Below are 21,944 nucleotides of genomic sequence, written 5' to 3' on the forward strand. Positions count from 1 at the left end.
AGGAAAAGACACCCCAGCTTTCTGAGATGCTCACAAGGTGTTATGTACACTACGTCACATCCCTTTTTGTGTGATGCTTTTTTTGGTCATCACTGACATTTTTGTGATGCCAGATATATGGGAGGGAAACTGCCAGCGTGGTGAGAAGACAATCCCTGGTTAAAGAATGTAGGTTGTTCTGAGATGGAGCTTCAATGAGCCTAGATTCTACCACACCCACACATGGGCTCTCATTTTATGCAATTCCCAATAGGGATGATTCCCTACACAGCCAACAACACATTAAAATCCCATGTAAGTTTCATTTGAAATTTGTGAAAGGGAATCAATCCATACATCTCTTTCCTTTGTTTCCTGCGTACAATATTTGCTCAATTCCTGTCTCCTTTCTTTTTTGCCATCTCATTTCTTTACCTGTATCTCTGTCTGAGTTTTCTTTTCAACATTCATTAAAGTCCTCACTGAGAGTTCTAAGCAATAATTATAATCTATAATGCTTGTATTTTATTATCTATTCATGTTTTGTCTCATTAGCCCCTGATGGACTTAGTCCTAAATGGGGGCTTATGGATTTGGTTTCTATTGCTGTGTCCGTGCATGTGTGTGTGTGTGCGTCTGCAACCATAATCTCAGATTTGTATTGACTAATTTTATTTGTACTTGGCACAAAGACAAAACATCATGGAATACATATGCGCATAATTTTGTTTCGCGGTGCGATCAAAGGTGGTTGACTGGTGGCTATTTTAGTTTTAAAAAGACCCGATGTTGAACACGTCCTCAACCATTTCTCGGACATGCATTTACCGATGTTGTCCTTACTTGGCACACAGATAATGAATGATGGTTTACATATGCTTACCATTTTTTTTGAGATCAGATCCAAGATGGCCAACTGGTAGCCATTTTATTACATAAATGTGTCCCCAACCATTTGTTCGAAATGCATCGTCCGATTTTGTTCAAACTTGGGACAAGCACAGGAGATGATGGCATATGGCATACAATTGCATCTCACTTTATTTTGTGATATGATCAAGATGGCTGACTGGTAGACTGGCGGCCATTTTAGTTGAAAAAAAAAACGCCGGCATCGAACAAGTCCAAAACCATTTCTCGAACACACATTTACCAATCTTGTTCAAACTTGAAACACGGATAATGAATTAACGGCCTGCATATGCATATCATTTGTTTTCGAGATCAGATCCAAGATGACTGACTGGTAGTGGTGGCCACTTTAGTTGTAATAAAACACACGATGTTGAACACATCCTCAACCATTTATCCGACATGCATTTACCAATATTGTTCAAACATGGTACATAGAAAACGAGTGTTGGTTTACATATGCCCATCATAGTTTTTTTCAAGATCAGATCAAATATGGTGGACTGGCAGCAATTTTAATTGTAAAAAAACCCTGCATCGAACACACCCTCAATTTCTCGGACATGCATTTACCGATTTTGGTTAAACTTGGCACAAAGATAAAGAATGATGGCTTACATATACACGTCATTTTTTTTCTAAATCAGATCAAAGATGGCTGCCTGGTGGCCATTTTGTTACTAAAATATGTCCCCAGCTATTGCTTGGACATGTACGGTCCGATTTTGTTCAAATGTGGCACAGGCATAGTACATGATGGCATACATCTGCACCTCACTTTATTTTGTGATCTCATCAAAGATGGCCAACTGGTAGACTGGCGGTCATTTCAGTTGGAAATAAGTATGGGCTAGCCCTTTAACTCTGTCCAACAAAATTACTAAAACAATGTGGGCTCTGATATTTTTTGTCTTCTTTCCTTGTTTGTTTTGTATTCATCCCAACCTCTCAGTGACCCTTTTCTTGACCCTTTCTGTCTTCGGCATCCCTTGTTCTGCATTGAAAATGGCCTGGTAGGGTCATATCCCAGTAAAATAACATGTGTTGCTCATACTGCCATGGTCAGGCTTGTGAGCAGCCTGGGACAATCACCAATGGAGATAGCTTTATGCCAAGCTTTTTCAGGGATGCAACCAAATGAGACACAACTTACATCTAATAAAGTGACTAACTACAAGGACAAGTGAAACCCATTATCATGCAGCACACATCCTGCTGATTTTGCACGCTGAGAAAGCAGATTTCTTGTTTGTTAAAATAATATAATAGCTCACTTGGTGTACATTTTATCAGCAAGTTAGAGAAATACAATTCGCGAGGTGACAGTATGTCGAATGCCTGTTTATGCAAGTCACACACATTGAAAAAAAATTTTGTTAAGCAAAGCAAGCAGAATTTAAAGGGCAAAAAGAGATTGAAATCAATGTCTCAGAAGAAGGGAAAGTTTAAAATACCATTTGTAGTGTTTGGCCAAGACTAAAGGGTGTGGAGGGTGCTGATCATATCTTATTGACATGTTGTGGTTCACTGGTGGTTTATTCTTCTTCTTCTTCTTCTTCTTTTCTTCTTCTTCTTCTTCTTCTTCTTTTCTTCTTCTTCTTCTTCTTCTTCTTCTTCGCAGCTTAGCTGCCGGGGTAGCTATCATTTCTTGGAAGCGCGACTGTGTCGCTGATACTGGTGTTTTTATTTGGTCCTACTTCACATAATAATAATGGGTCTTCACCCAGTAACATTACATTTTAAAACCCACCATTATTTTTACATCAATTACTCGTGACAATTTTCTTTTCCTTGGTCTACTTAAAGATGCCTTTACAAAGTCTTTTTAATTAAATATTATACTGGCGAAGAGCCCCTTTACAAATGGCAATTTGTATATACAGAAGTGAGTGTGATTATTTGTTGATATACACCTGGTTTTTGATGATGACGCATTATTGACCTTGTTATGCCTCGTGGATGGAAGTTTAGGTTTATCACCTCCCCCACCGAAGGTGAAGGAGGTTATGTTTTCATCCCTTTCTGTCTGTTTTTGTTTGTATGTTTGTTTGTGTGCAGTATATCTCAAAAAGTTGTTGAGGGATTCGGATGAAATTTTGTGGACAGGTTGAGAGTTTGACAAGGACGAAATGATTAGATTTTGGTGAAGATCCTGATCTGGCTATGAGTATTTTTTCAGTGATTCTTCACCATTGAGAGATAAGGCCAAAAACGATAGAGTACTGCACAGCATGATATTTATAAAATGTATTGGGCCTGATATGTTCTCGTGGATCAAGCATTACGTGGCAGAGGTATGCGCTCTACCGAGTGCCCTTCTAGTTAATGTTGTGATAACATTCATGTTGATGCGGAAAAGTGATGTCGTGAAATCTCGTTACCCGTGATAAAGTAAAATATAGTTGTCCTTGGGAAAACAGGTTTTTCAAGGTGAAGGCCAACATTTTGTAGAGTTTGTCCTTGGGCCTTATTTATTATCAAGGCAAATTCTGGTCAAACTGGGAACTGGCGACGATGTAGCTGAAATGGTATCGTTGTAATTTTTGGAAACATCTTACTTCAAGATGATATAACTACACAACAAATGACTCTCAAAAGAATGTTAGCAAAAGACATTCAGCAAATTAAACCACAATGTATGGTTGAAAGTGATGAATTTTGTTGGTCTTTTTCATCAGAATATTTGTCAAAGGTCAGTGCTCAGGCAAGTTTCGTAAATAACTTGTTTGCATGCGTAAAATGGATGCTGACATAGCAAGAAGGCACGGAGCAGTATCACTTGATTATGTTTTTCGAAGAAGATGAAGATGAAGAAGAAGAATGAATGAAAGAAGAGGAGGCAAAAGGATCAGAAATATAGAACGTTTGGTGCCCAATTATACATAAGGAATTGTTCAGCATTTATGTGATGGATTTATATCAGGACTTGCCTCTTCCACATGACTTGTGCATTGTACGTCACACTCCTCAGCTTGCTGAAAGTGTTTGTATTTCATATTTTTCTGTCAAGTTAATTTTGATATTGACTTTGTATAATTTACTTTCTTAAAAGAGAAACAAAAGTGAAATTTGAAAAACTGAGAATTATTAGCTGTGATGTCTTTTTATGTCTCTGTCGCCGCAGACTGGAGGCATCAAGTTTTCAGGTTTTGCCTTTACGCCCGGCTATTCATCTGTCTGTTGCCGTTTTGTTGTTACCTTGATAACTTGTGAACCACTGCAGGGATTTCAACCAAACTTGCCAGAAATATGGGTTGTAGCACAAAGATGAAAGTATTACAATTTGGGTTCAAAAGGTCAAAGGTTTAACATCATATGACCTTTAATTGACAGTCATTGTTACCATGATAATTTGTGAACCACCAAAGGGATTTCATTCAAATCTGGCACAAATATAGACTGTACAAGTCTGAAGACGACGATGGTTCACGAGCGGTATTTGACGATATAGATTGTTTCAGAAGTCAAGGATGAGATAATGTGATAATTTTTGACCAAGTTATAAAAATGATCAACATGATGTGGTACGGGTGACAGGTTATTAGCTGGAAAATGTCGAAAACCCGGTTTCGTTCAACAACTTTCAAAATTTGACCTTTGCATAACCTTTAAAGGTCACAAAACAATGTTGTGGACATTGAAATAAGGAAACAGGATACGTGCTATAGCTTATTGGAGTTAGTTCGTCAAAGAAGGTCGAAAACCCGGTTCGATTCCCACAACTTTGAAAATTTGACCTTTGTGGCCTTTAAAGGTCAAAGGTCAAGGATTATGACCTTTGGTGCAAAACTTCCTCTGGAACAATATAACGTCATTTAGGCTATATGGCATTTCACACTCCTCGGATTATTATCCATACTTTGATGAAATCAGCGTAAAAACAAACTGGAAGGGGACGCCACGGGCAAGGTGTTCGAGATAGAGCAAAATGGTTTCAAGGCTTTAAGGCCCGGTCACACCTTGACGTTTTAGCCAGCGATGGCAACGTATTAAAATGTATGTAAAATGCTGGCTGACGTTGAACTTTTGATGTTTTTTTTTAAGATTCAGACGTATTCATAACGAGTTGGTCGTATGCATAACATATTAGTAATGGACACAGAACGTTTCGTTGTGTTATAGATAACTTATACCAACGAATGCTGAACCTGTTGTCAGCCTACACAACCGATGCCCAACGATAGTCTAACTTAGGCATAGCGCGTTGCACGCATCGCCGATGATGTCGTGACGTAGCCTATTAAAAGGCTGACGCACAACGATTCGAATCATAACTGCCGTAGAAATGGAAGTGTCAACATCGCGGTCACACCTTGGCGATATTGCTAGCGTATGCCGACCTAAGAAAAATGTGTCTAAAACGTTGGGGCACATCAAATACGGTATGAGTAAGTTTGGTATACGTGAGTACAACGCTAAAGTACGCTATCATACGTCGTAGTAAGTAGAGTACGTCAAGAAATTTTAAACATGTTCAAAATTTTACGACGTACTCGGCGTATGACACACGTTCCGCATGCGATGGGGATAAGTTTTACACACGATATGTGGACGCTTACACACGTCCACAAACGCTACTTATAAGCTACTCATAAGTCGAAACACGTCGCGGTAATGTCTTTTTTACGCGAAACTTATTTCTAACTTATGTTTGACGTGCTTTGAACCAATTCTTTACGTAGTCCCAACACACATCGATGTATGTAGACGTATTCCATTGATGTCTTCCGGTCGACAAAAAAAAAAATGAACGTGTTTCTAGGTTACAACTGCCATATAAAGACGTGTTCCCAGCAGTTTTGGGAATTGGTATATAAAAATGCTGCTCATAAAAGGGAACCCAACAGTGTTTTCGAGTTCCTTTTTGAGTCGATGTCCATGTCAGCAGTATCAGTATCAGTATCAGTATTAGTATTAGTCGTAGTTTGTTCATGTTGGCAGTAGTAGGTGAGTGTGAGGGGGAGGGTGTGGGTTATGATGGATCGTCCTTGCGTCCGCGTGTCCACGGGTAGGTTCATAGGCTGCCACTCAACGATTTAAATGGCTGCATCTCCACGATTGAAAGTAGACGCTTGCGCTCAACAATTGGATTTTTTTTACACTCAACGACTTTTAAACGGTACCACTCAGCCATTTTCATTGTTTACAATGAACGATTTAAATTGCTGTCACTCGCCTTTGTTTTTTGATGCTGGCGCTTGGAAATTTTAATCGTTTCTATTGAACGTGCTAAATCGCTCAAACCCCACTATTGAAAGTAGACCCTTGCGCTCAACAATTGGATTTTTTTTTACACTCACCGACTTTTAAACGGTACCACTCAACTATTTTCATTGTTTACAATGAACGATTTAAACTGCTGTCACTCGCCTTTGTTTTTTGACGCTGGGGTTTTGAAATTTGAAGCGTTTCTTCTGAACGTGTTAAAACGCTCAAACTCGACTATTTTAAATAGACGCTGCCAATGGACAATTGGAATCATAGCCAAGCTGGACATCGAAGTGTGAACATCCTTGTCATGCCGAAGAAAAGTTTGAAGAATGCTGCAAATAAGTGTCCTGGCCGTGGCCGTGGACGCTGACGCAAGCACGATCCATTATACCGACGTCTTTCAGCCTATGAGTAACTTAAAAGTAACGTCTGTCGATGTGTGGCAACGATCGCGTAACGTGCCAACAACACATTAATCATAGGTTAGAAATAAGTTTCGGGTACGCTAAACATTACCTCGGTGTGTCTCAACTTATGATTAACTTACAAGTAGCATGTGTTGGCATCTGTCAACGATCGCAGACCGTGCATACAACTTGTGGCCAGCGTAGCGGAACGTGTGAGTCATACGCCGGCATACGTCGTGAAATTTCAAGCATGAAAAAATTTGAGGACAACCGAAAAGTACAACGTTTAAAGCCAGCGTACAACGACGTATGGCAGTGTTTTTCAGCGTGCTCTCAATGTTATCAAAACTTACCCATAACGTATTCAACGTGTGCCAGCGTTTTAGAAAAAAAATTCAAAAATCGGCATACGTTGGCTAAAACGTCAAGGTGTGACCGGGCCTTTAGGTGGGGAATGACCTCAAAATTATGCATAAAAAATATTGTCATCCTAGCTCTCAAAGTTTGGGTGGTCGTATGATTTTTATGTCAAAATTCGCAATTTTCTAAGTTTTTGACCTTGTGACCTTGACCTTGGGACGAAAATGAAAAATCGGACAAGTTTTAGATAATTCATTTTGCTATTCAAATACCGAAGAACCCATTCCATTCAGTCAATTCCCTCCGAGAAGTTAGATTTTTAATCCTACTACCCCCTAAAATGGCTATTTTTGGGCGTGGCTCCGCCCACAATGGGTATAGCATGCCCCCATCCAGGAAAACACAACTAGACATTGATATCGAACACATAACCAAGTTTCATAAAGATCGGATCAAAGTCGACGGAGTTATGCTCTGGACAGACAGACACACAGACATAACGAATATAGTGGTCACTCTGGCTGGCGCTCGTGAACCAATAATACAAAGATTGTGTGATTACATTTTGGGTGCAAAATTTTGGCATACACACTTATCAGACAAAATATCATGTTGCTCCTTGCTCCTGGTGTTCTGCAAGTGGCATTCAAAGTGTTTTAAGAACTTGATACAATAGTCCAAAGCATGCCAACCTTTTTGTTTTTCAATGCACTTCCTTCTTTTGGCCTTCCAACTGTTTATTCCAGTGAAATTGAACCATATAGATTGTTCCTTCAGTCACAAATTGGTTGTTTTGGTTACTTGCTCATCAATGGCAAATTTGCGGCTTATGTGGGTCGGATTTCAAATGTCAAAAGAGATCATGCTGTCGTTATTGTAATACATGGAATGAGCAGAATAATTGCCCTGGTCTGGAAACTTCAAAGCCCAGCTGGGCCGGATGGAATTCCAAATTTCTGAATAAAGCAGCTGGATGCTCCACACAATCACGACTCTTGAGCATTTAACAAACTCATCCAAGCGGAAACAGCAGTGGATGAATGGCTTCCGCTAGCCTGAAGAGTTTATGTTTTGTATCCCACTGATAGGCCGGATCTGCATCCAGACCAAAACCAAAATCTAATTAGCTTGTTATTGCCACCTACCCAACTCATCCACCAAGTTTTGTCATAACCCGCCCACAAGTTTTTGCGATATTGTGCGATGTATGTATCATTTTTGGCCCTATCTCTCAATGGTGAAAAAACCCTTGAAAAATTCTAGTATCTGGATCCAGATCTTCACCAAAATCTAATCAGTTTCATCTGAATCACTCTATTGCCTTTTGAGATATCCTACTCAGACAAACAGACAAACAGACAGGGGTTAATACAAAACCTCTGGCCACCTTCTGTGGCAGAGGTAATAAATGCCCAACACCAAGGACACAATGCCATTGGCTTTAAGGAGATGGCATGATTGAGTGAATCAGAGAATCGGGGGTTCTGCAACGCAGAAACAGAAAGCACATTCACCTTCTCTCAGGATGTAATAAACTCATGTCAGAACAGCTGTACACACAAAGGCACAACAATGCATGAATAGTAATCCACATGAAATCTGCAAAAACTTAAATAATGCAGTCTCAGAAAAATTATGAAGGCACAAACCAAAAGCAATCATTGAAAATGACGACACAGTGCTCATATATATAGTGTTGTGGCAGAGGTGCGAACAGGCAGACACGAGCCGGAGGGTAACACAACTCCGCTTTATTGTCTCTAGCAAGAGGGTAGGCGTCGGATGCCCGTAACTCCGCTTTAATTCACACTCGATGCACCGTACAGGCACACGACCTACAAGCCACTACTAATGATACCACATGCTGCTACTGATGCTACTGGTGCTACAAGTCCCTAGTGGGCGAGTAGGGACATATGAAGCCACAACCATGTGACCACCACCATCCGTGACTCGGGGCTCCGCCCATACAATACATGCTCTGCCCATACACCACAATATACGACCTGACCATTCCATCAAGTGTGAACATATAAAACAAAGCACTGTGAGCAGACATAGTGCTCAGATACAAAAAGCAAAATACAGCATTGCTAATTGAGGTGTCAACACCCAGGGACTTTGGCCTAAAGAATATGGAAATTAGGAAAATGACCAAGTACCAGGATCTTAAAAATGAAGTCAAAAGAACGTGGAAGCTCAAGAGTATCGACATTGTGCCAGTGATAATTATAACGATGGTAGTGATACAGAAGAACCTCACTGAGATCTTAAAGGCTATACCAGGGAATATTACTACAAATGAATTACAAATGGAGGCTGTCCAGGAGTCAGTGATAATCCTGAAAAGAACCCTCAGATCACAAACATAAGAACAACAAAACTTCACCACATGGTCCTTGAAACGTGATCCTTTACCGAAATGGAGGTGGATACTTTGCATCCAGGAAGGACTCCGTTCCACCTTTTGAAGCCCAGATAGAGCTTTATCATTGCTTGTGCCATTCCTTGGATGGATGTTAACCTGTGTGTCCCATCTGCTGGTTAATTGATGCTGACAATGCCACAGTATGTACTTTGCAAAAAGTAGGTGAGTTATCACTGGCACCCTGTCCAAATTCCAAATTCCTGCACACTCAGTCGAGTAGCTCACACTTCAGTGGCAACTTGTCCAGGATTGTAACCCAAGCCAATAAACTGCTTTGGCAGAACCGGTGCTCTCCATAGAGCATGGTGCACAGGCAGAGAGATATTGTTCTACCTGTTTACTGATGCAGAATGACACAAGCCTTCACAGTTAAAATTCGTTTTTATTCTTCATGGAGAGTGTAGTTTTGTAATACTTGTAGTCAATCAGCAAGATTCCCCTGGCATCCCAGAAAATTTGAGCCCATGATCTTGCCAGCTGAGTGTTGGGTGCAAAATATATCGGGTGGCGGTGATCTCTTGTACTTCCATTGTATTGACTTCAGTTTGTATCAGGATCCTTGTCGTGAAACCATGTTTTGATATCGGTTAATAGACAATCGATAGGTTCCGTTGGATATGATGTGTTCAACAGTTTGAGGAGCTCATGATATGATGATGTGGAACCTTTTCATAAAAAACTTTTTGACACCTCGATGCCAAATTTTAGTTGAATCCATAATTGTATGATATAGCAAACTTTTGGTATAAGTCTGAAGCAAAATTTTGTCATATTCATGAAACTAATGGAATGTAATCGACATTTAAGTTTATAATCCATGAAACTCGCAGTTAGAACTTTTTAATTGCCAGTCATACCACTGTTTTTATTCACTTTATAACGATGCAAACAACTTTTTTTAACTGGTGTGTCGAGATTCCTGGAAGAGCAGAACAACGCAGGTCTATGAATCAACAGGCAAAATGGATTAAAGGAACAACAAGTGAGACGACAGCAAATGGATGCAGCACAGCATGACAAGGAGAGGAATTGCAGGAGAATTGGGGAGGAACAGTTTCTCAGCAGGTGCTGTCAACCTAAGTAATGGATATGGGGAAGAACATGAAATGGCAGTGTGCAGCAAACATCAGATGTTGTTTGGAATAAGCTTGAGACTATGGAATCAGAAAGACTGTTCGACAGGCAAGAAAAGTTATGAGATCTGTTAGTGATCAAATATTGAAGCTCATGCTCTTAACATTTGAACCTAGTGTTGGCTTAGTGGTTACGGTGGTGGCTTGGGATCCTAGGGTCCTGAGTTCAAGCCCCGTTGTTCAAGCCCCGTTGTTCAGGGTCCTGAGTTCAAGCCCCGTTGGCTGCCAAATTTACACCAAGGGGTTGACAGCCTGTCATCCTTTGAGGTTGGTGAAATGAGTACCAGTGTTGCACCCAAAAAGGCTGTTATCATGCTGTATATTGTTATTGGTCCTATCTCTCCAATCGTGAAGAATCCCTTTTAAAAAAATTAAAATCTCTTATGTAGATCCGTATCTTCAGCAAAATCGAATCAATTCATCCTTCTCATACACATAACCTTTCCATCAAGGTTCGTCTGAATCCGTTCATAATTTTTTTGAGATATCACGCTCACAGACCGACATACAAACAGACATTTAGAGCATATTTGAGCTGGAATTTGGCCAGAATGCCAGCGATAGCTCATCTACTCTTTACGAATGACACCATGGGACCCTTAATGTTCATTAACTAATGCAGGTGGAAAGGACGCCCATTTTAACATTTTCAATGAGAGGGATGGCACATGCATTGATGCCTTACCTTGCCTGTAAGACACAAGGGTGACAATTCATAGCTGGGTCGGGATTCTAACACAGGCGAGACAGCTCAGAGGCGAGTGTACATACGTACATCTCAAAATGTTACGGACGGATTCTGACAAAACCTGGTGGGCAGGTTTGGTGTGTCACATGCACAAATTGATTCGATTTTGGTGAAGATCCGAATCCGGATATGAGAGTTTTAAAAGTTTTTTTATAAGTGATTCTTCACTATTGAGAGGCAGGACCAAAAACGATATATTGCAAGATGTTTCAAAAAGTTGTGGACAGTTATGATAAAACTAGGTGGATGAGTTGGATTGGTGACAAGGACAAGCCAATTAGATTTTGTTTAAATTCCGGATTCAGATCCAGCCTATCATTGGGAAACAAAACGTGAACTGTTCAGTCTGGTGGAAGTGTGCGTTATATCGAGTGCTATTTTAGTTTTACTATTAATCCTGTTGGGGGAGTGGAGACTGTGAGGGCTGTTGTAAATATAGTTTGTTTCTGGTGCCGTGAGAGAAATTATATTCGATTTTTGCATCTATTTCTAAAAGCAGAAGTGTCTGCCCATGTGTGTGTGTGTGTGTGTGTGTGTGTGTGTGTGTGTGTGTGTGTGTGTGTGTGTGTGTGTGTGTGTGTGTGTGTGTGTGTATACATGTGTGTGTACATGTGTGTGTTTGTGTAAGTGTAGGTGTTTGTGGTTGTGACTGATGCCGCTCACTTGTATTAACAGGAAATGGTAGGAACGCAACACCTCTCATCCGCAGATATTTCTTTTTAATAATTTCCAACATTTCCATGAATCCGAATTGCAGGAACATACCAATTATGATTAACCATTTTGAAAATTAGTGGGCCCATTGTTCCATTGGACCAAATTTTAATTGGTCCTCACAGCCTCGTAGCATATCAACCTGCTGTACTGTTGGAGCATTAGCTTGCCCTTCACCAAACCCAGATGTGCTTGTACCAGGGCAGGGATGATACGCTCAATATTATGATTGCCAAATGATGCAACTATTATTATTGTTGTTAATATTATGAGTATGAATTAATATATGCTTTGTTACAATGTTAACATTATTTTTGTTACTTATTTTGTAATTGGAATGCAATGATATGCAAGGACCTATTAAGCTGCTCTACACACCTTAACATGGTGTGTTTAAAACATAGAATTCGGGATTCTTTGTAGTTAATTAGCCTAGTCAACTCAGGAGATCATGACATCATTTTGGTGTATCACATTCCAATTCAGAAAGTTACACTCGTACTAAAGGCCCGGTCACACCTTGACGTTTTAGCCAACGTATCCCGATTTTTGATTTTTTTTTCTAAAACGCTGGCACACGTTGTATACGTTATGGGTAAGTTTTGATAACATTGAGAGCACGCTGAAAAACACTGCCATACGTCGTTGTACGTTGGCTTTAAACGTTGTACTTTTCGGTTGTCCTCAAATTTTTTCATGCTTGAAATTTCACGACGTATGCCGGCGTATGACTCTCACGTTCCGCTACGCTGGCCACAAGTTGTATGCACGGTCTGCGATCGTTGACAGATGTCAACACATGCTACTTGTAAGTTAATCATAAGTTGAGACACGCCGAGGTAATGTTTAGCGTACCCGAAACTTATTTCTAACCTATGATTAACGTGTTGTTGGCACGTTACGCGATCGTTGCCACACATCGACAGACGTTACTTTTAAGTTAGTCATAGGCTGAAAGACGTCGGTATAATGGATTTTCCTTGCGTCAGCGTCCACGGCCACGGCCAGGACACTTATTTGCAGCATTCTTCAAACTTTTCTTCGGCATGACGAGGATGTTCACACTTCGATGTCTAGCTTGGCTATGATTCCAATTGTCCATCGGCAGCATCTATTTAAAATAGTCGAGTTTGAGCGTTTTAACACGTTCAGAAGAAACGCTTCAAATTTCCAAACCCCAGCGTCAAAAAACAAAGGTGAGTGACAGCAATTTAAATCGTTCATTGTAAACAATGAAAATGGCTGAGTGGTACCGTTTAAAAGTCGTTGAGTGTAAAAAAAATCCAATTGTTGAGCGCAAGCGTCTACTTTCAATCATGGAGATGCAGCCATTTAAATCGTTGAGTGGAAGCCTATGAACCTACCCGTGGACACGCGGACGCAAGGACGATCCATCATAACCCACACCCTCCCCCTCACACTCACCTACTACTGCCAACATGAACAAACTACTACTACTACTAATACTACTACTAATGCTAATACTGATACTGATACTGATACTGATGACATGGACATCGACTCAAAAAGGAACTCGAAAACACTGTTGGGTTCCCCTTTTATGAGCATCATTTTTATATACCAATTCCCAAAACCGCTGGGAACACGTCTTTATATGGCAGTTGTAACCTAGAAACACATTCATTTTTTTTTTTGTCGACCGGAAGACGTCATTGGAATACATCTACATACGTCGATGTGTGTTGGGACTACGTAAAGAATTGGTTCAAAGCACGTCAAACATAAGTTAGAAATAAGTTTCGCGTAAAAAAGACATTACCGCGACGTGTTTTGACTTATGAGTAGCTTATAAGTAGCCTTTGTGGACGTGTGTAAGCGTCCACATATCGTGTGTAAAACCTATCCCCATCGCATGCGGAACGTGTGTCATACGCCGAGTACGTCGTAAAATTTTGAACATGTTTAAAATTTCTTGACATACTCTACTTACTACAACGTATGATAGCATACTTTAGCGTTCTACTCACGTATACCAAACTTACTCGTACCGTATTTGACGTGCCCCCAACGTTTTAGACACATTTTTCTTAGGTCGGCATACGCTGGCAAGATCGCCAAGATGTTGTCACTTCCATTTCTACAGCAGTTATGATTCGAATCGTTGTGCGTCAGCCTTTTAATAGGCTACGTCACGACATCGTCGGCGATGCGTGCAATGCGCTATGCCGAAGTTAGACTATCGTTGGGCATAGGTTGTGTAGGCCAACAACAGGTTCAGCATTCGTTGGTATAAGTGATCTATAACACAACGAAACGTTCTGTGTCCATTACTAATATGTTATGCATATGACCAACTCGTTATGAATACGTCCGAATCTTAAAAAAAAAACATCAAAAGTTCAACGTCAGCCAGCGTTTTACATACATTTTAATACGTTGCCATCGCTGGCTAAAACGTCAAGGTGTGACCGGGCCTTAAACAAAAAAAACATGCCCCGCACACACACACACACACACACACACACACACACACACACACACACACACACACACACACACACACACACACACACACACACACACACACACACACACACACACACAAAGCATTGCTAACACCGAGTCAAATTGTTTGAGATGGTGCTTTGTGAACAGACGTGGCTCCGATGAACTGCGTGACAATCCAGCCACCTGGAGCGAAGGTTTAAAGAAGGATGGGATTGGCGTGGCTGTGGTTAAGGGGCCCACTGGGATATGGAGATGGGGAATGACACGAAATGTGCACGGCTTTATGATGGGTGGATCGGGGGCAGTGCTGTGAGGCAGACCTTGGTGATATGTTGATTGAGGCACTGGGAAATCCTCGGCTATCGACCCAGACGGCAGACATCAGCACTGGCAATGACAATGGGAAAAAGTGAGTGTAGTGTGACTCGTGCATGGTCCGAACTCTTGGACGAGCTGCACGGTGGGTCCCGGGATGGAGGGACCTTCAGTAGAATGGAAGGAGGTGATGGAGATTGGACACAGGGACATGGCGGAACATTTTGCGTTGATAAAAAGAAGAGAAATATCTCAAGCAAAGAGTCACAGGCCTTCTTTAGGGGAAACCCTATGTCTATGCAGCCACTGCGAGCAGCCTGCACCTTTTCAAGTAAGGAAAAACATCACCTTGTGAAGAGACATGATTATGCATCAAAGCAAGAAGCTGTAAAGGTGTTAAATGTCTCTCCACCATCAAAGACAATACTCAAAAGAAGAAAACTACAAACAGAAACCTGCAGTGTTGAGGAGAATCGAGATTATCCTCCAATGCAAAATGTATTCCATACATGAAACATGGCGGGGGAAAGGCAAGGGTGAGCGGTTCAGGGAGCAGCTTAAAAAAAAACACCAAAATTGACCATTGACCACAATTTTTTGAAAAAAAAAACAAAATTGAAGGTGTGGAGAGAGTCCCCCTTGATAAATTTTAGGTGTTTTTTTTTCAACAATTAAAATATATCCAGATAAAGACAGAAGAAAAGAAATTACATCTCAGGCAAGGCAACAAGTGGCAAGAGAAATCAGAACAAGGGGAGCGAAGTGCTCGCTCGAAGGTGTAGAAAGAGATGGCAGGGATTTGGCCAAGATTGCACAAGAGGAGGTTTTGGTTGTGCAACGAGATGGGGGCCCAAATGCTGAAATAGAGCCGGTCTAAAGGTGGTGAAGAAATCGTGTGGTCAAAGGAGAGAGTGAGTGAGTTTCCCAAAAAGAGGTGCAAGACAAGGGAGAGCAGTAGAATGAGGGAGAATAGGAGGGTGAAGGTGATGAAGAGCAGCATAGGTTGGAAAAAGAGTTGGCCAACAAAATAGAAGTGATAAAATTGAAAAAACTAAAAGAGAGACCAAAATTCCATTCAATAGAAAACAAGAATTGGACAGAAATCTTAGTGAGGCAGATCAACCATTCAAGAAGAAAATGATTTGAAAATCATTCACCTTGAAAAATCTCGATGTTATGGTATTTGTGGATAAGCATTAGTAAATGCCCATTCATGAACAAGTAAAATTGATGTTTACTTGTTGTAAGTTTCGTTTCACACACATGGGTAAATTGTAAGATACACTGATGATGTAATGAGCCAATTTTCACTGCGGAGGGCAGTATTGTACTGTAAACTGCCTGGTGGGATTCGTGAAGGTACCGGAACATTCTCCGATGAAACTTCCAGTCTGGACGAGAATCGCATTTGCTGGAATGCACGGGATTGTTCTTTGTTACTATATAAGCCCGTGAGAGGGAGCTGTAAAGAGATGGGTGACATGTGACGAGACATGTGTATCCATCGTCCCCGTGATCAATTTAACTCCAATGAGTGAATGAGGTGTTAATATCCAGAGTGGTTGTTAACGTGTGGAGCTGATTGTAATCAGGTTGATTAAAACTCATTAAGATTGTGTCTCAGAAAATAATTTATTTGAGCTCTTCAACCATCCTGGATGGGCCAGCGTACGATCGAGAACAACGTGACAGGACTCAATCTCAATCGTTCAACAGCTCTGGTGGACGAGGTGAACATGCGTGTGTTGAGCCGGCAGGTCAGAGACACTGGGTGGAAACATCTTAACACCGGAATCGGAGTTGGACATTTCTCGAATCGAATGGTGAACTTTCTCATTTGAGTTTGTATCTGTTTATTTCAAATACAAGTATTAAAACCGTTACGCTGTTGATGTGGTCACTGTAATGTCACCTGTGAAATCTCGGCCAAATCCCTGCCATCATTTTTGTTGGGGGCACACACACCTTTGCGGTTTCCTTCCCATTCGTGTACATATGTTGTTTGTGGTGCCAAACCCAGCCCATTCTCGAATGATTGCAATCCAAGGTATGCACTTAACGAGTATGAACGATCATACTGGTCAGCTACCAATCAAATGGATATTTGCCAGTTGGGGTCTGTGACTTTGAGGGACATTACAATGACCACATCAACCGCGTCACATTTTTGAAACTTGTAATTCAAATAAACAGAAACAAAGTCAAATGAGGAAGTTCGCCATCACATACAATGTCCAACTCTAATTCCCGCGTTGAGTTGTTTCTGCCGTCCAGTGTTCCGGTCCTGCCGGCACAACTCGCACATGTTCACCTCGTCCTTCAGAGTTGTCGATCCTTTGATTCCCGTCGTGGTACCCTCTCTCGTACGCTGGCCCATCCAGGATGATTTCAAGAGCTCAATGGATTTCTTTCCCGATACACAGTCTTAATGAGTTTTAATCAAACTGATTATAATCAACTCCACGTGTTAACAACTGCTCTGGACATTAGCACCTCATTCACTCAACAGAGTTAAATCACACACGGAATGATCAAAAAACACTAGTCACATGTCACCCGTCTCTCTGCAACTCCTCCTCGCAGGTTTATATGGTATCACAGAACAATCCCATGTGTTCCAGCAAATGCGATTCTCGTCCAGACTGGAATTTTCATCTGAGACTTTTCCAGCATCTTCACAAATCTCTCCAGTCAGTTTACAGTACAATACTGCCATCCTAAGGTGAAAATTAGCTCATTACTTCAAGCAGTTGATTTTACAATTTACCGATTCGTGTTAAACAAAACTTACAACATGTGACGATACATTTCAATCGTTCATTTACAGGCATTTATGAATGCTTTCAACATCTATCTTTTAACTGACAAGTAACCCCAAAGTTAGAAAAATGTTATTGCAAATACATTTTTTTTTTGTCAACAGTCACTTTAAATGAGAGGGTGCAAAACAAACCAAAAACAACAATCACAGTTGACTCATAAAATCAGCTCCCACCTTCTCGGATCCTTTAATGGCTTGAATACAGAAGAAATAGTTCTGGACGAACGGCACCCATCACATTATTATCGCACTGTCAATATTACACTTCTGTATGTACGACAGGGGCTGATGTTCAGTGTGTATGATGAACTCTCGTCCGTAGTTGTAGTTCTGGAATTTCTTAACAGCAAGCATGATAGTGAGACATTCACTTTCTATCGCCGAGTAGTTCCTTTCCTGGGGCAGAAGTTTCTTGCTGGCATATATTACAGGAAAGACTCTATCCTCGTACTTCTGCACAACACTACTCCGATTCCAACATCAGATGCATCCGCGTGCACGATGAATGGTCTGGCAAAGTCGGGCATCTGTCGAACAGAGGCCTTGCAAAAAAAGTTATTGATCCTTTCAAATGTGCTCTGTGGGGTGCCTCCCATGGAATGTGGTTGGGCTGATCCTTTTTGGTGAGGTCAGTGAGGGGCACAACTTCATTTGCCTAGTTTGGTATGAACCTCCTATATTACCCCGCCAAGCCCAGGAATTATCTAACCTGTCTTTTGGTTTTCAATACTGGGGTGTATCTGATGCAGGTGAGTTTCTCTTCCTCCATCTGTTCCTGACCCTTTCCCACTTGGTGTTCCACAAACTCCAGCGTGTGAAATCCAATGTTACATTTGGAAGGCCGAAGAGTCAAACCTGCTTCCCTGATCTACTCAAAAAGTTGCCGCAGTGTTTTAACATGGTCTTCCCATTTGACTGTGTGCGTAAGGATGTCATCCACTTAGTGGTCCATGTTACGTAAATTGTACAGCATCTTCCTCATCATTTTATTGAAGGTTGCTGCTGAGTTTACAAAGCCAAATGGCATCTTCTAAAATTGGTAGCAGCCATCTGAAGTGAAGTTACAAATGCCGTCTTTTCCTTTGAGACTTCCTCCATAGGAATCTGCCAGTAACCCTTGCTCAGGTCGATCTTGGTAAAATTCCGATCTTGCTCCAGCTTTGCCATGATAGTTCCCCCATGGGTTCAGTGTTAAACTTTGTGATCAAGTTCAATCTCCGAAAGTCAATGCAGACATGGTTGGATCCAACATTTGTCCTCACAATCACCACCAGCGAGTTGTCGGCTACTTTTGATGATTCGATGATATCTGCTTCCAACATAGCTTCCACTTCCTCCTTGATCACAGCTTGCATCGCATATGACATTTGGCGCTGCTTGACCCTGACTGGCTCATTCATGGTGGTCTCAATTTTATGCACTTCCAGGTTGGTCGTACCCGGGATTCTGGTGAGGATGTCCGCAAACTCCTGGAGTAACTCCTGGACTTCCTCCCTCTGCCTTGCTGACAAATCCTTTCTGATGTTGACATTCTTGTGTGTCTCTCCATCAATCCTGGGTCTCGATTCCAGTAAGACTTCATTCGCCAAGACATTCTTCATCACCATCCAGCGATGGGCCGATGACGACCATACCAGCCACATCCGGCTGTAATACGATATCAGCTGATTTGTCAGCTCTCTCATGATACAACTTCAAAAGTTTGACATGGGAAATTTTGGTCTTGCCTTTGACACAGAACTTGGAGTACATCTGGTTGACTACTTCCTGGACTTCATGTGGTCCTTGCAATTGGAGCGTCAACTTATTGTGCTCCTTTGGTAGAAGCAAAAAAACTGTCTCCAACCTTAGACTTTCTGTTTCTGGTTTTCTTATCATAGAAATGCTTCTGACTGCTTTGAACTGCATGTTGACTCTCTCACGCCAGTCGGCAAGTGTCCTCCAGTCGATTACACAAGTGAAAGACATATGACAAGGATTACAAGGAAATTGTGTGCAGGAGGAGGCCATTCGGCCCATCATGCCTGCGCCACACCAATGCCAGATTTAATAAATCCATCAATACCCCTTCCCTTTGTGTGCAGCCTTTTGGCTGCTGGTTGCATCATTGGTTCGGGGCGCGGATATGCCGCTGACGCAGTGCCCCTATTGCCAGTACACTGGTACTCATTTCGCCGACCTCGGAAGGATGACAGGCTGAGTCAACCCCTGGTGTTAATTCAGTGGAAAACGGGGCTTGAACTCAAGACCCGAGGATCCCAAGCCACCACCCTAATTGCTAAGCCAACATCAGGTTATCTGGGAAGCATTATGAACCTCCTACGTGTTCTCTCCAGTCCACAGTTCCTTCAACAGCTGCATGGGCCCTCTAACAGTGCATCTGTAGAGTAGCTCAAATGGTGAGAACCTAGTACTTGCTTGAGGCACCTCTCTGTAAGTGAATAGCACCATCTGCAAGTACCTGTCCCAATCACATGGTCGCTCTTGACACATTTTCCTCAACATGCTCTTCAGAACTCCATTGACCCATTCATAAGGTCCTGGGGTTATATGGTGTCGTGAAGAGTTGCTTCACTGCAATGAGTCGACACACCTCTCTCATCAGGTCAGATGTAAATTGAGTACCTCGGTCATTCAGTACCCCTTGTGGGAGTCCTACTCGGGAGAAGACTTTCAGCAGTGCTTCCGCGGCCCTCTCCGTCTCCATCGTGGGGAGCGCAATTGATTCAGGGTACCTCATGGCGTACTCCACAACAGTCAAGATGTACTGGTTGCCCTTATCGGACACTGGGGACAATGGTCCAATCAGATCCACGGCCACTCTGTGAAAGGGCTCCTCGATGAATGGCATGGTTCACAATGGTATTTTGGAAACCCTCCCTTTGGGGATGCTCCAATGGCAGATGTCGCAGGGCTTGCAGAATCTGCTGATGTCACTGATTATCCCTGACCAAGGAAATTGCTCGTTATTCTGTCAGCTGTCTTCTTCACTCCAAGATGACCTCCAACAATCAATTTGTGTGCCAATTTCATCATGGCCTCCTGATACTTGGTCGGAACGATGACTTGCTTCACTTCGGTCGTGCCAGTTGTGTAGATACGGTAAAAGACACCTCTGTGGACTTCATGCCTGTACTTGCTCTTGTCTCGCGTTTGATGATCACTGTTATCCTACACCTCTTTCCACAACGTTTGACGTGAGACATCTTCCTTCTGAGCTTGCTCAAGCTCTTGTGTAGTCACGTTAGGAATATCAGATTGTGACACCTTCAATGGTTTGATGTCACCTTTGTTGCGCTTCGTCTGCACCCTGGTTACTGCTGCTTGTGCCAGCTGTGGAATCCATTTTGGGTCTGATCCTTGACCTCTCGTGCTCCCGGTATATTACCGATCACAAGATCACAAATGTGGTGCTGCTGCACATGACCTCCACCTCTGCTATGTAGTACGGTGTGTCCACGTGGATCTTTGCCACTGGATAGTGATGCAATATCCTATCAATCAGTTTGCAGGAGTAGACCTTGTCAGCCATCTGCTTTGTTGTCACCAGTTCTCTCTTCACAGTCTTAATAGTGCATCTTGAGTCTCGGAGGACTCGCTTTCTGCGAACCCACATAGCTTTTATCCACAGTGATGTTGCCATTGGTGATGCCAGAAATGGTTTCCTCATAACTGCTGAAGACCATAGGAGTTGACTGAAATCCTTCTTTGTTCATCTGGATCCCCTCAGGACACCTTTGCACAGTTGATACAGACTACTCTTTTGGGTCTGCTCCACACATAACATCTTTCCTATGGAAATTGTGCACTGCACCGGCTGCCTTCTGTTGTGGCCGTATCTGAGCTGCCTTCCTCAATCGACATTCAGCCATCATGTGGCCTTTCGTTTTGCAATAGAAACATTCCCTCTTGCTTCCACTGAATTGGGGCTTTGCAGGCTGAGATGGGTCAGTCTTGTGCAGCAAACTGTCCAACCTTGGTTTCATTGTGACATCCTTCTTGACTAACCTCCCAGTAATACACCCACCGTGTGCTTCAATACACTGTTAAGCAAAGGTTGTCATTGCTTCAGTGTTCTGAGGCACTCTCAGACATATGAACAGGGCCATCTCATTGGAACACACACTCAGGAACTGTTCACGAACCAACAAGTCAGTTAATGCTTCAAAGCTACGTTCCCACTTTGCCATCAATGTCCATTATTTAAAGCACCAGTGTCAAGTGCGGTGCGAGCACGTGCAGCTGCTTCAATCTCCAACTGTATTCTTGCCAATTCAATCCTCATTTGCATTTCCTCCTTCATACATTCAGCTTCCCTGGCATGTTCGCCATACTCCACCTCCTCTTTGCGTTCCTCACGCTCTGCCACCTCTTTCCATGCATGTTCCCCACACTCCACTTCCTCTTTGCTTACACGTTCCTCACGTACACGAGCCTTCTCTTCTTT

At 42.1% G+C, this 21,944-nt stretch overlaps 1 pseudogene; it reads right to left on the minus strand.

Annotated features, from left to right (window-relative positions):
• Nucleotides 1-17,731: 17,731 nt before the first annotated feature.
• On the minus strand, nt 17,732-21,167 carry LOC147028906 (uncharacterized; annotated as a pseudogene).
• Nucleotides 21,168-21,944: the final 777 nt, after the last annotated feature.

The sequence above is a fragment of the Eptatretus burgeri genome, chromosome 4, assembly GCF_056783735.1.
Source record: "Eptatretus burgeri isolate ZD-2024b chromosome 4, Ebu_testis_v1, whole genome shotgun sequence".
NCBI lineage: Eukaryota > Metazoa > Chordata > Myxini > Myxiniformes > Myxinidae > Eptatretus > Eptatretus burgeri.